Below are 20,790 nucleotides of genomic sequence, written 5' to 3' on the forward strand. Positions count from 1 at the left end.
TTGAGCCCCCACTTCATAGGTGCATAGCATTTATTTATTTATTTATTTATTTATTATTTTAATTTATTTTTCTCTTTACATTTTATATCCCGCTCTTCCTCCAGGGAGCCCAGAGCAGTGTACTACATACTTAGGTTTCTCCTCACAACAACCCTATGAAGTAGGTTAGGCTGAGAGAGACGTGACTGGCCCAGAGTCACCCAGCAAGTCTCATGGCTGAATGGAGATTTGAACTCGGGTCTCCCCGGTCCTAGTCCAGCCCTCTAACCACTACACCACACTGGCTCATCATAGGAAGCTGCCATATACTGAGTCAGACCCTTGGTCCATCTAGCTCAGTAGTGTCTACACAGACTGGCAGTGGCTTCTCCAAGGTTGCAGGCAGGAATCTCTCTCAGCCCTATCTTGGAGATGCCAGGGAGGGAACTTGGAACCTAGATGCTCTTCCCAGAGCGACTCCATCCCATAAGGGGAATATCTTACAGTGCTCACACTTCTAGACTCCCTTTCATATACAATCAGGGTGGACCCTGCTTAGCTAAGGGGACAAGTCATGCTTGCTACTACAAGACCAGATCTCCTCCTATTGAAAGCCTTCAGTGCCACAGAAACAGCTAAGCAAACTTTTCAGTGGTTCTGTGGAAAGCAAAGCAGGGACCAGAGTTGCCGGATCTCAGTGTTTTGGAGGGCTATGTTCCCTTCAAAACCTCAGAGCCCTGATGATGAGTTGGCTGGGAACTTAGCAGCAACCTCAGAGCTTCTGTTAGTCTGGAAGTCAGCCACTTTTGTGGATGTAGCAGGAGGGCAAAGTGATTCATAAGGAATGTTTTAGAGTTCATTTTATGATGCTTGATGGGTTTTGTCTCTCAAGATATTGTATGTCATCCTCAGGCTTCTGAAAGGATTGGCTAGAAAGGAGCTAATTCAACCCATTTCAAGGGAGAAATGTTGATAAGATAAAAAGAATCAACATGGTGGGGTAAAGGTGATCCCATTTCTGTAGGGTTTTTTTGTTGGTATTAGTTGGTAAGGTTTTCCCCCTTATTTTCTTTTTCTTCCTTTTTGCCAAGTCTGTCATCTGTTTGGCTTGCAAGTGAGAGAGGGTATGACTGATCAGCTCAAGTGCTGGTTACATTTTCTGTGTCACAGTTTCTTGCAGTCTGCTGCTATAGCGATGGGATGAAGTGGAGGACCACTCAACTATGAATAAGAATACTGAACTATACATTTGGCAGTGACAAACATGGGATTTCCAAATTCTTGCTTGCCACAATACAAAGCAGTGGAAAGAAACAGCAGGCAGGCGGTAGAGAGGAGTGCTTAATCTTTGCCCTGTCCATCACTTTCCTTCTGTAACTACTGCCATCCAATCACTTTTCTCTTGTCCTGCAAAAACACCTCAATGTCCTGAATGGAGAGAAAACAGGGGGAGACATTGCCGAGGACAAATGGAGACATAGGAACATAGGAAGCTGCCATATACTGAGTCAGACCATTGGTCTATCTATCTCAGTATTGTCTTCACAGACTGGCAGCGGCTTCTCCAAGGCTGCAGGTAGGAATCTCTCTCAGCCCTATCTTGGAGAAGCCAGGGAGGGAACTTGGAACCTTCTGTTCTTCCCAGAGCAGCTCCATCCCCTGAGGGGAATATCTTGCAGTGCTCACACATCAAGTCTCCCATTCATATGCAACCAGGGCAGACCCTGCTTAGCTATGGGGACAAGTCATGCTTGCTTACCACAAGACCAACTCTCCTCTCCTGAGACAGTGTTGGCCTCCACTTACATCTTTTTTCTCCTGTAAATGCCCCTGCTGCCAACATTTGGCATATTTATGACTAACACAAGATTGAGAATCCTGTGTTTGCTGTTGAATATATGGCTGCATTCACACATAACATGGAACCTGAGGTTGCCTCAGCCCAGTATATGGTGGGAAGCTGAAGTTGCTACTGCAGGCAGTCACATATCTCCATGTGTTGGAAGGCACCAAGTTGAGCAAGAGATATGCCCCCTGGCCAGGCCTCCAGGCAAGGTCTTGGATGCTATACCAGGCTGCCCTGCACTGCCTCACTCCATCCCCTAAGGGGAATCTCTTAACTGCTTTCCCCAAAACCCCATAGGATGCATAAGTGGTAAATAGCACTAGGAGTGCTCTAGCCCCCAGACCTTGGACCCCTGGTCCATGGCTGCCAAGGTCTGGAGGGGCTCCAAATGGCCAGGGGGCCTCCAACAGCCACCCTGCACTCGCCCCGCTGAACCTCAAATTTTAAAAAACAATTAGAGCCGCTGCACGGCCAAGGGGTGGCTGCTGGGGTGTGTGTGAGCAGAGCAGCCCTTCTCCACTCTCCCCTATTCCTTCCTCCCCAGCAGCGGTGGCTGGAGTGATTCTGGGCCTGTCCACTTGGGCCAGCGTCTTCTACCAACTGCAAAGCGCACCTGCATAGTTGAGAGATAGTTGCAAGCCCATAATGGCAGCCACCCCTTGGCCGCGTGGCAGCTATAATAAAAGAGAGAAAAAACAGAGGTTTGGCAAGGCCCCCACAAAGTAGGTTTTGGGGGGCCCTGTGTGTGCGGGGGGGGGCTCACAGCTGGGAGGTCCATGTGCCCAAATCAGCTAGGTGCGCCCCTGGAGAGCACACATCATGCCCTACCACCCAAACTACTTTGGTGTCCCTAGGAGCTACCCATGGGGAACAATGGAGTGTTTTGAGTTTCCTCATTGTACCCTATGGCCGGAACAAGCTGCACTCACAAAGTGCATGCACACAAGTTTTTTATTGCAGTTTGCAATGCATTTTTCAACCCTGCCTTGAAAAATACTGCAGAAGCACACAGTAAAAGAGAAACTGTTCCTCCCAACACAGAACAGAACACACATTTCAAACACAGTCTAAAAGTGGCCAAAAAAGGATGGTGTATCTTCTTCTTCAGGTGAAGCACACTATCAGGGCCCTCTCTGTCTCCCAGTCCATTTGAATACATTTTGAAATTCCCTTCTTTTGGATTGCAAGCCAATTGGAAGCCAGTGCCAGAAAAGCAATCAGCAAGAGAAAAACAGGCCTCCAAAATGGCACTTGAAACATCAAAATGTTTCAAATTGAAATGGGGTTGTTTTGTTCTGAGCTCAAACCAGGCCTTTATTATATTATTATTATTTCTTGTTTGCACAGTCAAACAGGTGTTATTGACTGGTTTGTTTTATCCAGACATCGAGTCCTTCCCAAGGACGTGGGATGCCAGAATTTTGTTATCAATATTGTTGTTATAGGTATCGCCACAAAATGTAGGCTATTCCCAGTAAAGTTGCTTTTTGTAGTTGGCCGATGGTGATTTCTGTGGCTCCTATGGTGTTGAGGTGCTCTTCAAGATGTTTTGGAATTGCACCTAGGGTGCCAGTTACTACTGGGATTATTTTGGTCTTCTTCTGCCCCATCCTTTCTATTTCGATTTGTAGATCTTTGTATTTTGTTATTTTTTCTATTTCTTTTTCTTCTATTCTGCTATCACCTGGTATTGCTATGTCAATTATTTTAACTTGTTTTTTTCTTTCTTCTCGACTACTGTTATATCTGGTATATTGTGTGGAAGATGTTTGTCTGTAGTCGAAAGTTCCATAATATTTTTGCATCTTCATTTTCTACAACTTTTTCAATTTTGTGGCCCACCAATTTTTGGCTTCAGGTAGCTGCTGCTGCTTCGTAGCAGTAGTAGTAATAGTGTATTTAGCAAAACAGGCATTTTCTTTGGCCTATTTTGAGTTGAAACATTTTGCATATCCCTATTCATTTTGTTTGTCAGGGATGGAAAAACTCAGCTAAAAGCTAGGAACAATTTTCTGTTTTTATTTTACATTTTCCTCCTATGCAAGAAAACTAATGGAGATTCAGCAGGGATATTAAACAAGCTACAAAGTGAGTTTGTGTTATGTGTACTTTTTTATACCACCCCCCCTCCAAAGAAGAATCCTCATAGGCAATTCCCATTCTTACAGAATATCAACCATACCATGCTAAGTATTAACTCCATTTCTATTTGGGGCTAGTTAGCTATTCCATACATTAATTATGTTTACTTTCTGGACATCTGATTGTGCACAAGGAAATGTAACTGGGCTCATTTTGGACCTTCAAACTGCAGCTCATAATATATGGCACATTTCTTTTAATGACGCCCGCATGATAAGATTGACTGCACTACTACGCAGAAGGGAGCCTCAAGAACCCTGGCATTCTTGATAAAGAAAGGGAAGAATAGATATATATCACGTCTTGGCCTTTTGGCTGAGAGAGACGGGGGGTGGGGGTGTAACATCTCAGATGGATGGTGGGAGTGGCGGATTGATGATGATGGAAGTCAACATCCAAAAAGCTACCTTTGGCACATCCCAAGGGTTTGCGTGCTTCCAAGGGAATGTTTTCCTCACCTTTGGATGTCAGATACCAATTCCATAGTACAAACTGCTGCGAAAAGCCCCTCAGTTTCAGAAGTGGTTTGCTGTGTGGCATTGAGAGGTGTTATTCGGGAAAAACAAGTGCAAGGTCTCTTTGAGTAGTTGGAGCAAGTTGTGTGGTTCTTTGGGGGAAAGCAGAGTGACATCAGAAGAAAACTTCATGAAAATACCTGAGTAAAAGAAACTGTAAACAAGATAATGTATTACCTGCCTGCACATACTCTGTTTTAGCATTATCTTGCCCTGTTTACCAGCAGGGGCGTAATTATAATAGGGCAAGGGGAGACAGTTGTCTGTGGGCCCAATCCCTTGTGGTGGGGGGCCCAGAGGCATGTCACATGACTGACTCCCCCAGCCGTGCACCCACCCGGGCTTCCTTCAGTTGTATTCATCCTCTGAAATTGATGTGAGTGTTAAGACCTGGAGCAACCAGAACAGCATGTCTTTCTCTAGTACCATTAAATGACTTGCATCGTCCACAATTACAAAACCTTTAAATAAATAAGTTAGGATGATGTTCTATTGTGGCACATAGGTGTTATCTATCTATCTATCTATCTATCTATCTATCTATCTATCTATCTATCTATCTATCTGTCTGTCTGTCTATCTACACACACACACACACACACAAAATTTTTACTATGCGTTTTGTTACCACTATTCAGCCTCATTTAAGATTTCTTTACTTCATGAGCTGAGCTTTAGTGAGGGGGGACGCATTTTAAAATCTTGTCTCTGGGCCCACTCCAACCTTGCAACGCCCCTGTTCACCCGTCTCTACTTTAAAAGCAGCCAATTCCAAGGAGGATTGGCATCAACATATTTTAAAAAATGAATTTTGAAGTGAACTTCGGAGTTTCTCCCAAAGTGAAACATCTGAGAATTTTCAAGGTTCCTCTAGAAAAAGGGATATTTCTCAGGAGATCTCTACACATCCCTAAACCAGGGCTTTATTTTATAAGACTTTTAGTGTAATATTTCTTTTCTTTTTCTGTTCGTTTCATGTTGAGGGACAGCGACATGTTTCCGATCTTACAGAGCACTTCTGGAGCTCAGGGAGCACTCTGAATTCTAGGGGCTCTGGCACAACAGGTCACACATATGGAGATTGGGGGAATTGCATGAGGGCTCTTGTGTGTGTCTGCAGTCCCTCAAAGTGCATGCACTCAGCTAGGATGTCAGTCAGTGGGACTTACTTTTGAGTAAACATGAATAAGATTGAGCTGAACGTCTCTGTGTCAGTTGGAATATGGACTTAGGAACTGATCAAAAGGCATCACTGAAAAGGAAGCATGTGCAAATATAGGTGTATTTGCTTCCACAGAAGGAGAAAATAGAAAACAAATATTCACTGCTTTGGATCCTCGAGTCCGCAAGTTTGAATATTGGCTGAAAAGAGAAGCAGTGGATCACAATCATTTGAGATTCTGTGACCTGTTGACTGAAATGGTTAGGGAATCATTGGTCTAAAAGATGGATGCTGAAAGAGCCATTCACAGCAGTCTTTCGACTAGACGCCCTATGGGGCAAGGGATCAGAGAGCTCAACTCGGCTTGTCAGTAAGCTGTAATTTCACATCGTTTTGCATGATTGATACTAATCATTTCTATTTTTGACAGTTTAAAAGATTTGCCTTTTTGAGAGAAAGCAAACAAGAAATAAGCAGCTGTCAAAATAGAGAGTTCACTGAGAAACCTAAGGCTACCCTTTCCCCGCTCACAAGAGTTCAGACAGATTCTAGGCAGATATTTTCTGTGTTGTAGTTGAGTTTACTGGATACCTCCCCAGAGCACAGGATGATGATGGTACTAAACAAGCATGTATATAGCTCTTTAGAGCATGTTGACCTACCTGCTGCATGGGTATCACACAAGCAGTGGGGATGCATTGCATTTGTGGGGTGCAGCAAGAGGACCCATGGACTTGGCTGGACATAGAGTCAGGCCTGCCCTCCCACCTGCCTTTCAAGTGCTGTAGTCAGTGCACCCTGCTCCCTACTCGGTAAGCCAGAGCTAGAAGTTCACCAAAGCCTATCAGGTGGCATGTGTGCAGCAGTGTGCACAAGGATCAGAATCACATCAGAAAATTCAGTGCAGCAGTTATCCTCACCATGATCAGCCCCATGTTGCAGATAGGGTACATGCATGCAAGATAGTGACCTGCTTAAGACATGTAGTGAGTTTTTGACTGTGTGGAGATTTGAACTTCCTGGCTCACATCCTTAGCTGTCGATTTTGTATGTTGCAGGCCTCCATTTCAGTCCGTTTAAGACATTTCTACCTTAAGTTTCAAGCTAGAAATGCTTGGTTAATTGTTTGTATTAAATGAATGGATTTGCGGATATTCAAGCTGGTTGGCGATCACCCCACTGACAGAGAAAAGAGCTAGGTCTGGAGGTTAATAGATAATTCTGCCTTCTCTCATCATCCACAGTGTGTGTAATAATGTATAATATAACTGGATTAAAAGTCCATCTCTGCATGTGTCAAAGTATAATATGGAGTCACTGCCTGAAAGGGTGATTTGTACTGTCCACTTTAGTAGCCGCTCGGAATGAAACTCCCATTCATTTATGAAAATGAGGCTTATCGAGCCCTGCACATTTAATGAAATCGTTAAGAATGAATATCGAAAGCAGTAACGTGAAACAGGTAATCAATTACTAATCAGAGCAAGCTACTTGGGAACTCGTCTTGCCCACTGCTTTCTTGTTTAATAAAAGTTGCCTGTATAATGGTTGAGTTACACAGAAGTTGAGTGAACCAAAGATATCTGGCAGATATAGATAGATACTAGGCCTTGCCAGTATCTGTTTTTCTCTCTGTTTCACTTCTACCCTGCCCATCTTCCAAGGAGTGGAATGACATACATGGAGTATTCCTTTTCATCCTCCTAACAACTCTGTGAGGTAGCCTAGGGCTGAGACATAGTGACATGCCCAGACCTACCCTGTACTTCATAGCCGAGTAGGGATTTGAACCCTGAAATAAGTAATGCCAAATTTGCCCAAGCAAACATATATCTATCTATCAGCATGCTCTGTAGTAGAATTTATGTATTTGTCTGAAATATTCTGTGCTGCTTTTCTACCATAAAGTTGTTTTCAGGGCAGACCAATAAAAATAAAATAGCCAGATTTGGAGCATTAACTGTAATGCTTATTAGGAAGACCTCATCCATGATTCCCTAGTTTATATGACTCACAAGGGTCTTTATTGAGAATATGGTCTCTACTGTCCTGGATTTAGTCATCATATACAGTATTGTTGCCAGGAATGAATTCTGGTTGGCACTGCTAATGGTGCCTGTTTCAGTGGGGCTACTCTTGAAGAACTGGTGCGATGAGCTTAGAATGCACTTGTATGTTCAAGTCACCCAGCTTGAATTAAGATTTTAACTTGACATATTAGAATTCCATTTCTTTCTACACCAAACAGCAGGGCTGTGCAATCGTATTAGTCCAATGGGAATGTTGGACTAATATGGCCACTACTGGATATTATTGGAAGGATTTCCCATATGATAGCAGGGAGTCCGGATAGTCAGAATTCTGACTAAAATTCCTGCTGTCCTATCCAGTGTTCCCTGTAACAAGGAATCCCAGATGTTGTTGACTACAACTCCCAGCATCCTCAGCCAGAGGCCACTGCAGCTGGGGATGGGGGGATTGTAGTCAACATAATCTGGGATTCCCTGTTACAGGGAACACTGGTCCTCTCAGAAATCCTATCTACTTCCAATAATAATATGGGAATAAACCAGCCCCATGGTTTGGAGAGACTTTCTCTCTGAGCCGGCTCCTGACCTGCATTGTAAGTACTGCACCCACAAATTCAGGGAATGGGGGAGAAACAGTAAACACCCCAAGAAGCACCTCCTCACCCAGTGGGTGCTTCCTGGAGGGTTACCTTGGGCCCCTCACCCCTGATTTCGGGAGTGCAGTGCTTAAAATCCAGGGTGGCATCCAGCTTGAAGAGACTTTCTCTCCAAGTTGACTTCCAATAAGGATTATTGGTAAAATATCCGGTTAATGCCCAATAGGTACTGATAGTGTCAGGGAGGGTTAGGGTTAGGGAACAACTGCAATCCGATAATGCATATCATTATCGGATTGCAATTGTTCTGATATTTCTGCTGGTGCACAGGCCTGCCAAACAGTACAAAATTATATTTGTGCTTAAATGTAGCCTGGGACTTGGTCCAGTCCACCATGCATGGCAGGATTCCTGCACAACATATTAGAATGCTGTTTCCCTTCCCTTCTTCCTTGTACACACTGTTAAAACCACAAAACAGAAGAAATAACACATTTGCCGCACAATGCACATCCGCAGCCCCTGTGTCAGGCCATTCTGAGGAAAGGAAGACCTGCCCATTCCTCTCATATGCCCATTTATGTCCCCTCCTCTTCTTAGGCAAGAAATATATTGGAATAACTCCCCTTCTTCATAATGGCATGGCATACTAAGGGCCAATGTATGTGTGTTACACAGGAAGGAGGGGAAAACATTATGAGAACATTTTCACAACCAGCCCAACCTGTGTAGGAGAGGCCAAGCCTAGGCAGGGACGGTTGTCTGCAGCCCCGGGATCACTTCTGATCCTGCTGTGCCTCCCCTGGGTAGCTCTGATGGGCAACCCAGGCTTAAATTGAGGTAGGAGTACAAGCACATGCCTCCCACCTCACTTAATGTTTGTGTGAAGCTCTGCTCTGCTGGCAGCTGCTCCTGGTCTTCTGGAAGCCATCCTTATCATAGAGTCTGGGGAAAGGAGTGGCCAGGCAGTGTGAAGTTTTCCCAATGCACTATGCTGCTCAAGCTCTGCATTGTAGGATACCTAGTTGCCCCTTGCTTTCCCCCTCCCAATTGCTGCTGGGCTTGCCACCACACTGCTTGTGTGGGCACGTGGGCAGTGGAGCCCAACAGAGGCCCTGATCATGTGGGAGGGAGGGAGCAGGAAGGTTCCTTCCTTACCTCTAGCACCCCCACCCCCCGCCCCAGTTTAGTGTGAGAATGACATCCTTGTCTTATGTTAGGCCTCCATGCATGGGCTTTGCACTCAAAATATTCTGGAGCAAGTCCCTATTCTACACATAGTAGCATAGTTGGTATATAAATCTTACAATCAATCAATCAATCAATCAATCAATCAATCAATAAAATATCATGGCTCACTTTTCATTTTATTTCTCATACGGGGGGGGGGGGGGGAGTCAATTGTCTTCTGATATAGAGATACCGAGAAGATAAAAGTAAGGACATCTGATGTTTGAAACATGTTTGCTTTCATTTTATTGTCCTTCATAGCGATATACTTTAGTTTAGTTTTTGTTTTTTTTGCATGGTTTGTGTTGATGAGTGTAACATGAGCAACATTGACAGTGCTATACTAGTGCCTTTTGTTGTTAACAGTGAAAAGCCATTTCTGACAAAATGTCATTTTGAATCCTAAATCCCCCCTCACTGCCTAAATCACTGCTACAATAGGCTGCTTTCCACTTTAATGTTAAAGAACATAGGTATGCAGTGTCAGATCTTGAGGCATGAAATGTTCTGCACAGGTTGTGATCAAATTCCCCTGCTTGGTTGCTATACATACCAGAGATTTCACTGATGTTCATAGAATGTTAATAGGATGTGGGCAGTGGAACGATGTTAGCATCTGACCTACATAAAGCTCCTTTCTTTCTTCAGTGAAACCAGAGGACTGGTTAGCTCTTGTGTGCTGCTGCTCAGGATTCATTCCCCATTGAAAGTGCAAGTGCATTGAGAGCATGGAAGCCACTTTACTGATAGGAAACCTACATGACAATTTGTAGAGTCTCTTTAGTTGATGGATAAACCTGGAGGGGATAAGAACTGTTGGTGTCACTAAGCATGCTAAAGGAAATATAAAACCATCCATGCCCAGGATGCTGCCAACACCCACACTGTGTTTCATGCAGACCAATGAGCGTTGCTTGTTTAGGCTTGAATACAAGCTAGTAATCATGAAAAAGAAGAAATGGGGGGGGGACACAACTACCTGTAATTTGCACCCTGAATGTCGCTGTGCAGTACTGGAGAGATATGAGCGCTGAGTTATATCATCCATCAGTGACAATGCTGATGTTGAAATGGGGCACTGTAGAAGTCAAGGAAGTGTAATGAGGGGCATCAGAGAATTCAATACAGAGATTACACCAAACAGACAGATCAATAGAAAAGATTTGCAGAGTGGCATGAGTTCTACCAAGTCAAAGCTGTGACCGGTTCCGTCTAGGCCATTTCTGATGAAGATTGATAAGGGATGCTTCTCCTCAAGATGAGAGTTCAGCTCGGTAAGCACAAAAGTATAGATGCTTTGATTGCAGATGTAAAACTTACTACATTCAGTCAGATAGTGAAGAAGTACTCCTCACAGGTCATTCTTAAAAATTAACATCCCTGAATGTATCGGCTACATTTACTCATGGTCAGTAAAATGATTAGTTGATTTGCCTCCTTCTAAGATCTTTCTTAGGCAATAACGGCTGTTTCCCACTGTCAGTTAATATTAGTTGATTGGTTTATTATACTAATGCTACATTTTGAAAAGGGCTGAGTTTCTAGTTGGGCCACAGCATGAAATACAGTAGGTACAGTAGGAAGATTAGACAACACGTGCTGGACTTTTTAGTGCTATGGGCTGCCTGTTAAAAGTGGAGGATGTCACAATTTCTCATCATGAGGAGTCCAGTATTTTCAGTCACAATACTATACACATTTTCCTGGAAGTAGATCCCATTATTGGACTTATGCGCTGTGACTCACTTCCAGAGGTGCACTTAGCCCTGGACCTCGGGCCAAAGTTCAGGGCCTCCACAGCCCCTGGGGGCCCCCAAATCCTCTTTAGTCTGTCCCGGGGGATGTGGTTGCCCGGTGGAGCATGATGTTGCTTAATTTGCGGGTTCAGGCTCCAAAATTACCTAGGTACACCTCTGCTTACTTCTGAGTAGCTGCATAGGATTGCACTGTATCATATTTGGAGGCAAGAAGCTGCCCTTTCGGCTTACTGTAAGTGCCACTTGCATTGATGTTGATATATACAGTGTTCGTGTTTCATTTCTATTTGTAATATATCTTGTTCTCTATTCAGTGTATTGTACATATTTACATTGCTTTAGGGAGGATAGTGCTGAGGTCTTAATGTAGTCTAGCTTGATGTTAAGCTGACTGTGGGTTACCACCGCCACCAGCATCCTGAATGTGTTGATGGTCGATGTGCAATTTTAACATTGCTAATCTTCTAACAAAAATTAAAAAGAATATCCAAGGTTATTCCATTATGTAGGCTGGATTTACATGGTCAGTCTGATGTGATGGCAAATGGGTTGAGTTTTGCACATGGCTATTCAATTATCTTGGTAGTTCATCACCTATATAGATTGTAGGTAAGTATCTGTATCTAGTCATCTATAACATGCTGCCAAATGATGAGAGAAGGATCTTAACTACCCCCTTATTTCCACAGATTTATGACTAGACACAGATGAATGATAAAATTCTTCTTTCCTTTTGGGAGGACCTTAGAGCAAATCTAAGGGGTTCCTTCTCAGATGAAGATCAGTTTTTATTGCAGCATATTGGTCTGTGTATCTGCAGGAGCCAGGTACCTTTGGGCTGCTCATCCTCTGACAGTTCAGCACAATTGGAAAGGCACTTTATAGATGCAAATGATGTTTACCATTTGAGTACTTTTTTGTTAGCAAAATATTTTGCTAATGCAACCCTCATTAAATCTCAACAGACTCTTCTAAGGTAAATATCTATTGACATGTACATTTTACATTTGGTAAGATGGGGTATCATCTGACTGAACAAAAGGCATATAGCAGATCAGTGGGAGAACTTAGGATAAAATCTATGGGACCTCACTCTCCAAAGCAGACACACTGTCTCCAGTGGCAATCATCATCCAGGAAGAGAGAGAGAGAGTGACCTCGAAGTAATTCCTCATCCCATATTTCAAAAATCAATTCCATTTTCATTTCAACATCACCCAATGTCATCTTTATGCTGACAGTGTCGAGTATGTATCCCCAAGAAATTGCGTTTCCATGCTGAGTCAGATTTCCTCCCTCTGTATAAATTTGTGTTTATTTTTCTCAGCCTGGGGGTGGGAATAGTTTTGATGTGGCAGTTCACTTAGCTTTCCAGCACAGAGATGTCCAAATTATAGCTAGTGTCTTAGCTTAAGGGGATAATGTTTTGCTCAAGTTGTAGGAAGGACTGTCATTCTCCACGTTCTGTTTTCATGAAATATATTATGCTCTCAGTATTATATCCATTGCACCTTTATCCAGAAGAGTATCATACCTTCAAGAAGGAAGACCTTACCTGCAACTTCATAAGACGTTGGTGGCTGGATCCAGTAGAAGCCTTTGGTACTCATGGCATTTAGTGTTGACAGCTTTGGTCTGAACCTTTTGTTACAGCCGTGGTATGGTTTCTGCCTTTCCTAGCTTGGTGTTCTGAGGATGTAAAAACCATTAGTGGAGTGGTATCAGAGGCTAGACTGGAAATGCTGGCATTAGCATGGTTATTCTTTGTGATTTATCCAGCCCTCCCATGTGGTTTCTACATTCTTACATTGTCAAAACACCAGAGCGGAAAGCAAGATAGTACTAATCTAATATGAGAATTGGGCTTCAGTTGTCAATGCTTGATGGTTTAATATTAATTTTGCACACTCCTATATGTAGTGTAGCTTTCCAAATAAGGTTACAAAAACTACTAGCTGGCAACAATGTTTACTCTCTCACTCATGCCTGTTAGTACGGATCTGCAGAACATTTTGATGTTGAAACATTTTGACTTGAAATGAGCCATTTTGAGTGTTTTTTGAGCTTGAAACAGAATGCCTTTTAAATAAAGGACCTACTTTGAGCTCTTTAAAACAACCCTGTTTCGATCAAAATGCTTTGATTTTTCAATTGCATTTTTGAAGGCTTGTTTTTCTTTTGCTGATTGGCTTTCTGGCAATGGCTTCCGATTGGCTTGCGATCTCCTTGCTTCCTGGTTGGCTTGTTATCCTACAAATAAAGTGTTGTCATGGGCAACTGTGCCCCCATTGACTGGAGGGAGGGAGAAGGGGGAACACAAAAGGAAGGGGTTTCAAAATCTATTCAAAGAAACTGGAAGGCAGAGGGAATCCCTTATGTCTCTCTTGAAGAGGATATATCAAGAGAGGAGGAAGGTAGATTTGTTTTTGTGGTTTTATCGGCAGCAAGTATAATATGCTGTGCTATTGTTGCTATAACTATCTGGTTTTGCTGCATTTCAGATTGACAAAGGCAGAACATGGATACCTCCTTTCCTTGAGTTATGGTTTGTTTGTGAGGTAGTGTTGTGGTGAGAAATGGACAGTGGCAGCGCGCGCTCTCTCTCTCTCTCTCTGTAATATTTCAGAGAGAGAAATAATAATAATTCCTGTGATGGGCTCTATGTCTGACTTTGATACTAACTCGTGCTTCACTTGCTGCTTTGGTCTGCTTTGCAATCTGCATTGCAAAATGTGCCTGAAGTTGCTCTAGTTGAGCTTATGGCTATGCTTGCTGCTAAGGATGCTGCTGTGGCAGCTGTTGAAATGAGATTTTCAATTAGACACCATGAATCCACTCTAATTTACTATCATAGAATCCACACTCAGAATACCTCAGAAACAACAGAACTCTGTACCCCATGGGTTAGCAACCCATGGGGGTGGTTGGCAGCCTATGTGCACTACACCACCACTCACTCTGGGCCACCCCAGCACCCCCCAAGTGTACTTATGGGGCTGCTGAAACCTCCATTATACCTTATGAGGAAAAACCTTAAAGACGCGTAAACGTCAACAATTCACCAAAAATCAGCCCTCTGCCCAAATCCTTTGAAAAAATTCAGGTACCTTCCTTGCCCCTACCCGGCACTACCACCAACCCCACACCACTCTAGGCCACCCCTTTCCCCCTGACGTGAAGCAAGACACCCTCCATTATACCTAATGGGGAAAAACCTTAAAGACGGGTAAACTTCAGAAATTCACCAAAAATCAGCCCTCTGCCCAATCACACTGCAATTGGGGTGGTAGCCTCCACCCATTAGGCACTACCACCCCACCCCATTCTTTTGGCCCAGATCCCACGTTATGCGCCCAATCTGTCCCAAAGACACTAAAACTTCAAAAATTCACCAACAATCAGCCCTTTGCCCAATCCCTCTGCAATTGGGGTGGTAGCCTCCACCCATTAGGCACTACCACCCCACCCCACTATTTTTCCCCTGGGACCCAAAATTCGAGCAGACGTCACATCAGACCTTTTTGCATTGAAGTCAATGGGAGGCAAAAAGGCGGGAAATTCAAATAGACGTCATTGCTCAAAATGGAGGGGGGAAAAGAAAGCCACAAAATGGAGGTCCAAAACATCCGAATATTTTGGATACAAAACAGGGGTGATTCGTTTTGGATCTGAAATTTTTCGGAAGTCTTCGGGGGTGATCCGGTTCAGATCCGAATCACCCGAAATTGGCCGTTTTGGGTACAGATCGTTCTGTACCCGAAACGTTTCGCACAACCCTAATTTCATTTTCCTTATGCTCATTTGGTTTCTGTTTTTGTACTAAACTTTTCAAAGAAACTATTGGGTTAAGCTGAGCTATTTTTTAAGGTAAAATTTCTTGTTTATACTGCTTGTTTATTTTCTTGTTAGAATTTCTCCACCCTCTCTAAAGTCTTTACCACTCTACTAAAGGTTTTTTTATATATTCAACAGTGGTTTGCAAGGCAGTTGTTGTAGACCCAGCCATAAGTCTACTTGGTGGCAATGGTAAAACTCAAAAGTCATGAGGCTGGTTGAGACTGGGCCATGACAAGTGGTAGCAGCATGATGCAATTCTTCATGGAGGAAAGGTTAAAAATTAGTTTAAAATCGCTCACTTGCCCATTTGTATATGGATTAGGCGTAGGTAGCACCCATCATACCCTACCACCCAACCCACTTTGGCGTCCCTAGGAGCTACCCATGGGGAACAATGGGGTGTTTCAAGTTTCCCGATTGTTTCCTATTGCCAAAAAAATTTCTTAGTTTGTTTCGTCATCCATTTGTTTCGTTCAACATACAATTTGACCACTGTTTTGATGAAATATTCCGGCTGCTTTGCATTTCATTTTGAGCTCGGAATGAAATGCAAAATCCATTCCATACAAATCCCTACCTGTTAGTTGTAAAAAAAAGAAAGAAAGAAAATGCCTCAGGTGCTATATTATTTCACATTTTTGTTCATTGGAAGAAATGCTGCTCCTTACACATGACTTACAAATGTTACTATCTGCAGTTCTACCATAGTGAAATGAATTAAGGATCTACAGAAACCCCCTGGAACACTTCACTTGTCTTATAGAAACCTGTTTGGCTTCCCTTGACAATTCTCAGATGTTTCTCCTTAGGAATTTTGCTTTTTCACAATTTCAGCACCAACGCTAAAACAAATGAGTGCTCAAATGGCTGTTCAGGAAAACAAAAAACCCCCAGATGAGTCCAGTAAAAGTTGCTGGCTGGCTGCCTTGAGACATCTCAGCTATGAGGAAAGAATGTTTCGGTATGAATTATTCAGCAAATTGTGGTCTATGGCCAGCTTCACTTGAGTAACTTTTAATTGTATGTCTAAGATTTTTTGATTACACGGCATTAAAAAAGATGGAAAGGTGAAGATTCCCCCCCCTCCCCAACTTGTTCTCCCCTGTGAGACTCTCAGGAACTAGGAAAACAATTATCTGATCAGATGGGTAGGTGTCTTCTGCAGTAAGGCGTATAATAGATATTCTCATATGAAAGGAATTGGGGAGGGAATAAATTGAAGTTGGCAGAGGTATAATGTTGTTTGTTCCTATTGGTGGGGGAAATGGTCTGCAAAATCCATAACCACACATGGGTTATTGTACATACCACAGTACTGCATTGAAATCCCAGCTCCAGAGAGCTATCCATTACCTGAGACACTGTACAGACACCCTAAGGAGCAGAGAAAATGTGGGTCCCCTAGTCAGCTAAATCCACAAAAAGCAATTCATATAGAGTTAAACATTCTCTTAACAAAGATATTAAAAAGACCTTGTACCATAGTGGTGTTTTTACAAGAGATTAACTTGCATGCTTGCATTTCCTTATATGTCAATGTATTTTCCACATGCTCTATATGGGGCTACCCTTGAAAAAATTTGGGAACTGGTGCACAATACTGACTCCAAGTTAGTGTTGGTGGGGCCTCTTTTGAGGCACATATTACTTCCATTTGGTTTGATTTACACTGACTCCTGATTCATTCCAGGTTAGGAACATAGGAAGCTACCATATACTGAGTCAGACTATTGGTCTATCTAGCTCAGTATTGTCTTCACAGCCTGGCAGGGGCTTCTCCAAGGTTGCAGGCAGGATTCTCTCTCAGCCCTATCTTGGAGCAGCCAGGGCAGGAACTTGAAACCTTCTGCTCTTCCCAGAGCGGCTCCATCCCCTGAGAGGAATATCTTACAGTGCTCACACTTATAGTCCCCTATTCATATGCAACCAGGGTAGACCCTGCTTAGCTAAGGGGACAAGTCATGCTTGCTACCACAAGACCAGCTCTCCTCTTCAGCTCTTCTCTTCAGTTGAAGGTGGTGATTATCATCTTTAAATCCTTTCATTATTTGGGTCCATGGCATCTCAGAGACCATAGAATCTATGATTCATGATTGTAGAATCCTAGGTATGCAAACAGTAACATACCTATGAATCTGCTGCTTATTATTAAGAAATTATCTATTAAGAATTTCAGAGAAGGCTTTGTTCTGTATGTGAAAGCCTTCTGGGAACTGTGGGAACAGCTTTGAGAACGTTTGTTGAAAAGTGGTGTATAAATGTTTGTTGTATTCATACTCGTATTCATATTCTGAAGTCTATTTGGTGAACATGTGGGACAGGGTCTTCCCCACATATGCACCCAGCATCTGGAATTTCCTCTCCCTGGAAAGTTCAAACTTCACCATCCCTTTCAGTTTTTAAATAGGCATTAGGGCTAAACTGTTTATTGAGTTTCTGGGGTCAGTTGAGGATTATTTTATTTATTTGTTTGTTTGTTTGTTTATTTATTAGAGACATTTAATATACTGCCCACTCCAAAGATTCCGGGCAATGCACAAAAACATGCAAACAAGGCAACATTAAAAATTACATTCTAAATTAAAAACTAAAGTAACTAACAAAAAATAAATAAGTAAATTACAGGGCAAAAGCCTGGTGAAAAAGAAAGTCTTCAATAGAGATTTGAAGATCAGTAAGGAACAGGCTAGACAGATATGAAGGGGAAGAGAGTTCCAAAGAAATGGAGCAGGAACCGAAAAGGCCCTTTCATGGGTCCTAGAGCCCCGAACCTCTCGGAAATCAGGGACCAACAAAAGGACCATCTGAGATTATTTAACCGGACGGTATGTAACTGGATAGGCGAGGCAGGTCTGTAGGTAGGGCATCCAGACATCCCTGACCTGGGTTAAAAAGCAGTGGTTTTCAGCCAACCACTTTTTGGAGTATTCAGTAAGAGAACCAAACAGGAAGGTTTGGAGGAAACCTAAGAGCTGAGCTCCTTTTTCCTTCACCCCTCTGTGGTAACAGGGAGGCTGACTCAGAAGGTGCCAGGGCCACACAAGCGAACCTAAAGCTCATTTTGTGAAGTGTTGTGGCTTTCAAGAATAAATACTCTTCGTGAGCATCACTTTGTTAGCTCTTGGCATAATTGGGGGGGCAATGGGATACAATGTCCTGAGCGGCTAATACTGCCTTAACCACTGAGAGAAACATTAGTATCCCATCCTTTCTCAAAGGAGCTGAAGAAGCTCTTCCCATGATCAAGTGGGAAGGGTTAACCTGTTTTGAGGAGAGGAAGCCCAAAAGTGCTTACCTCCCTGCAGACGATCGGTGCCTTCTCCCTGTGCGGGCAGTTCACCTGCCCAGACAAGCGGCAGCTTTGCTCTGGCACTCCTGTGCCTGGCAGCAGCTCGCTCGGGCACTCTGGGGGGTCGGTTGAAGGGAGGTGCCACTGTGTGGCACCCCGCCTCCTGGAACCCCAGTAATGCACTATGCAAGTGTGTGGAGCATTTCTGGGATCCCCCCTCCCCGAGAGTGCCTGCCGCGGCTGCAGACACACAGCCAGGGAAATGGGGTCAACAGACTGCTCGCGCCTCATTTAAGGGGCAGGGTATTTAGGCAGGCTTGCTGCCGAGACACCACCAGGAGCTGCATGGCTCCTGGCAGTTCTCACATGGAGCGAAAACCAGACTGGGCTTCTCTAGCCTGATTTTCGCTGCATGTGAGAATAGCCTTGAAGGGTGGCATACATGGGCTTCCCCTACATATTCTTCATAACAACCCTGCGAGGTAAGTACTTTGTCAGCTTACAACTTTATACAGTGCCATTTGCACAGAGAACATGTGTGTATGGGAGACTATATAAAGAAAGTTATGTGTCACTAAGTTCCATTCCATTATGTTAGTGAAGCTGAGAAAAAGTGGTTGGCTGAAAACCACCCAAGGAGCAACAAGTGGTTCTATTTCAACTCTTATCATCTAGTTTAGGGCCTGCATTCTGTTAACTTCACCACACTGCCTCTGCAGTATTGGAAATGAGCAGTCCTAAGGCTGCTTGTTGTAGGGGATAGTGCCACTTGTGTGCAAACAGCAGATAAGGCTGTGAATTTGTGTCTGGGCTGTACTACTTGAGATGGAATGTGTCTGAATGCTCTTCCATAAAAACCCTTCAGGGTGGACGGTTCTAGCCTAGCTTTTTTCCTGATGTTCTGAGTTTACATTTGTAGGAATCTTTTTTAAGAGGGAGCATCGGATCATATCCCAGCCCCCATGCAATGTGAAATGGTACAATCTAGACAGCAATTTACTGCCTCATCTGCTTTTTGTGAAAACCTGGCCTAAATAAGACAGGGTTTTAGAATATACTAACATCATTTTTTTTAAAAAAAGTAGTTTTTAGAGGGGTGTGTGTGTGAGTGTAGAAAACCAGCGTGTGGTTTTCACCACTGAAAGCTTTTTTATTATTATTTTGAAGAAATATTCTCATGAGCTGCTAGGTGCAGCAATATCATCTTTTGCATACAAATACTACCTTTCAAGGTGATAATTGGAAACTTTCCACAATTATTTGCACATGGAAATATTATTTCTGTCTTTCCAAACAATTCTGTCCTATAGGCAAGAAGGAAGGAAGCATGGGGGGAAACTTGTGAATAAAAGAGAAAAGGTGGCAGGAATATAGGGAGGGATTTCTTTTCCCCCAGCGACAGAATGAAAAAGCAGCAATTATCTGTCATCGTTTTGGGCATTTTAAAAAAAATAATATTTTATTTTACACTGAGATTCTGTAAGTTGTACTCATGTAAATTTTGTATTAATTGGAACGCGATTCTAAAGCAAGTTTAGAATTGGTATATGATTCTAAAGGAAGCACTTTAAAAGTCTACATGGCCACTTGAGAGAAATTTTCAATGAGAAAATGACATGGACTAAAGGATTAAATACTGCTTAATGCTGTGCTGTGGCCCTGATCTGAATTGTAGCGCAATGCACTGCTACTCAATAGTAAGTCAAGCCTCCATGTATTTATTTCCTTGTGTGTTTTGGCTCAGAGTAGATCTGATTTCCACAACTCTTGTCACTGATCAATAGACTTCAATGCTACTCTGACTGATTCCTTTTTCCTGGAGATATATTAATATTCCAATCACAAAAACAATTTTGAATTAGACAACATCCAAGTAATATCCCTCCATGCAAGCCAGAAATCCTATATTGGAGATTCTTAGGCTGCAGTGACTAGGGATGTGCATATTGATTCAAATTAAAATCAATTTAACTCAAATCTGTGTGATTCGAGTGATTTGGATTTGAATCAAATCACCCCTTAAAAGGGCAATTTGATTCAAATTCAAATTAAATTTCCAAAATTTAATTTGAATTCAATTTGAGAACTGTTTAGCACCTATTAAAAACCATTCAGCCCCCCTGACTGATTTAAAAAAAGGTACCAAAACAGGGTGAAATTGATTTGAATTCAATTCACATTCAAATAGAATTTTCAGTTCCATTTTTTTTCCAAATTCAAAATGAGTTTTTGGAATTCAACATGAATTCGCAACAAATAAAAAAAAATGTTTTGTGCACATCTCTAACATTGACTGACTTTCTGATTAATGTTGCATGTCTGTTCTTAACAGCAGCATGTCTACAGCACTAGCCTTAGCACTTTACAAAGTGTGGGTGCATTTGTGCAAGAGCATGACAATTCTTAC

General features: G+C 42.8%; 1 protein-coding gene and 1 long non-coding RNA gene across 5 annotated transcripts in view; one reads left to right on the plus strand and one right to left on the minus strand.

The window, feature by feature from the left end:
* Positions 1–20,790, plus strand: part of NRG3 (neuregulin 3) — a 1,024,900-nt gene that overhangs the window by 591,782 nt on the left and 412,328 nt on the right. The window lies entirely within an intron of this gene.
* The window catches only part of LOC128349630 (uncharacterized), a 49,596-nt gene continuing 33,237 nt past the window's right edge, over positions 4,432–20,790 (minus strand). For both annotated transcript variants that reach the window (XR_008318893.1, XR_008318894.1), the window contains 2 exons: positions 12,813–12,946; positions 4,432–4,636 (listed from right to left, as the gene is read on the minus strand). This is a non-coding gene — a long non-coding RNA (uncharacterized LOC128349630). The remainder of the gene's footprint in view (positions 4,637–12,812; positions 12,947–20,790) is intronic.

The sequence above is a fragment of the Hemicordylus capensis genome, chromosome 3, assembly GCF_027244095.1.
Source record: "Hemicordylus capensis ecotype Gifberg chromosome 3, rHemCap1.1.pri, whole genome shotgun sequence".
Lineage (NCBI taxonomy): Eukaryota > Metazoa > Chordata > Lepidosauria > Squamata > Cordylidae > Hemicordylus > Hemicordylus capensis.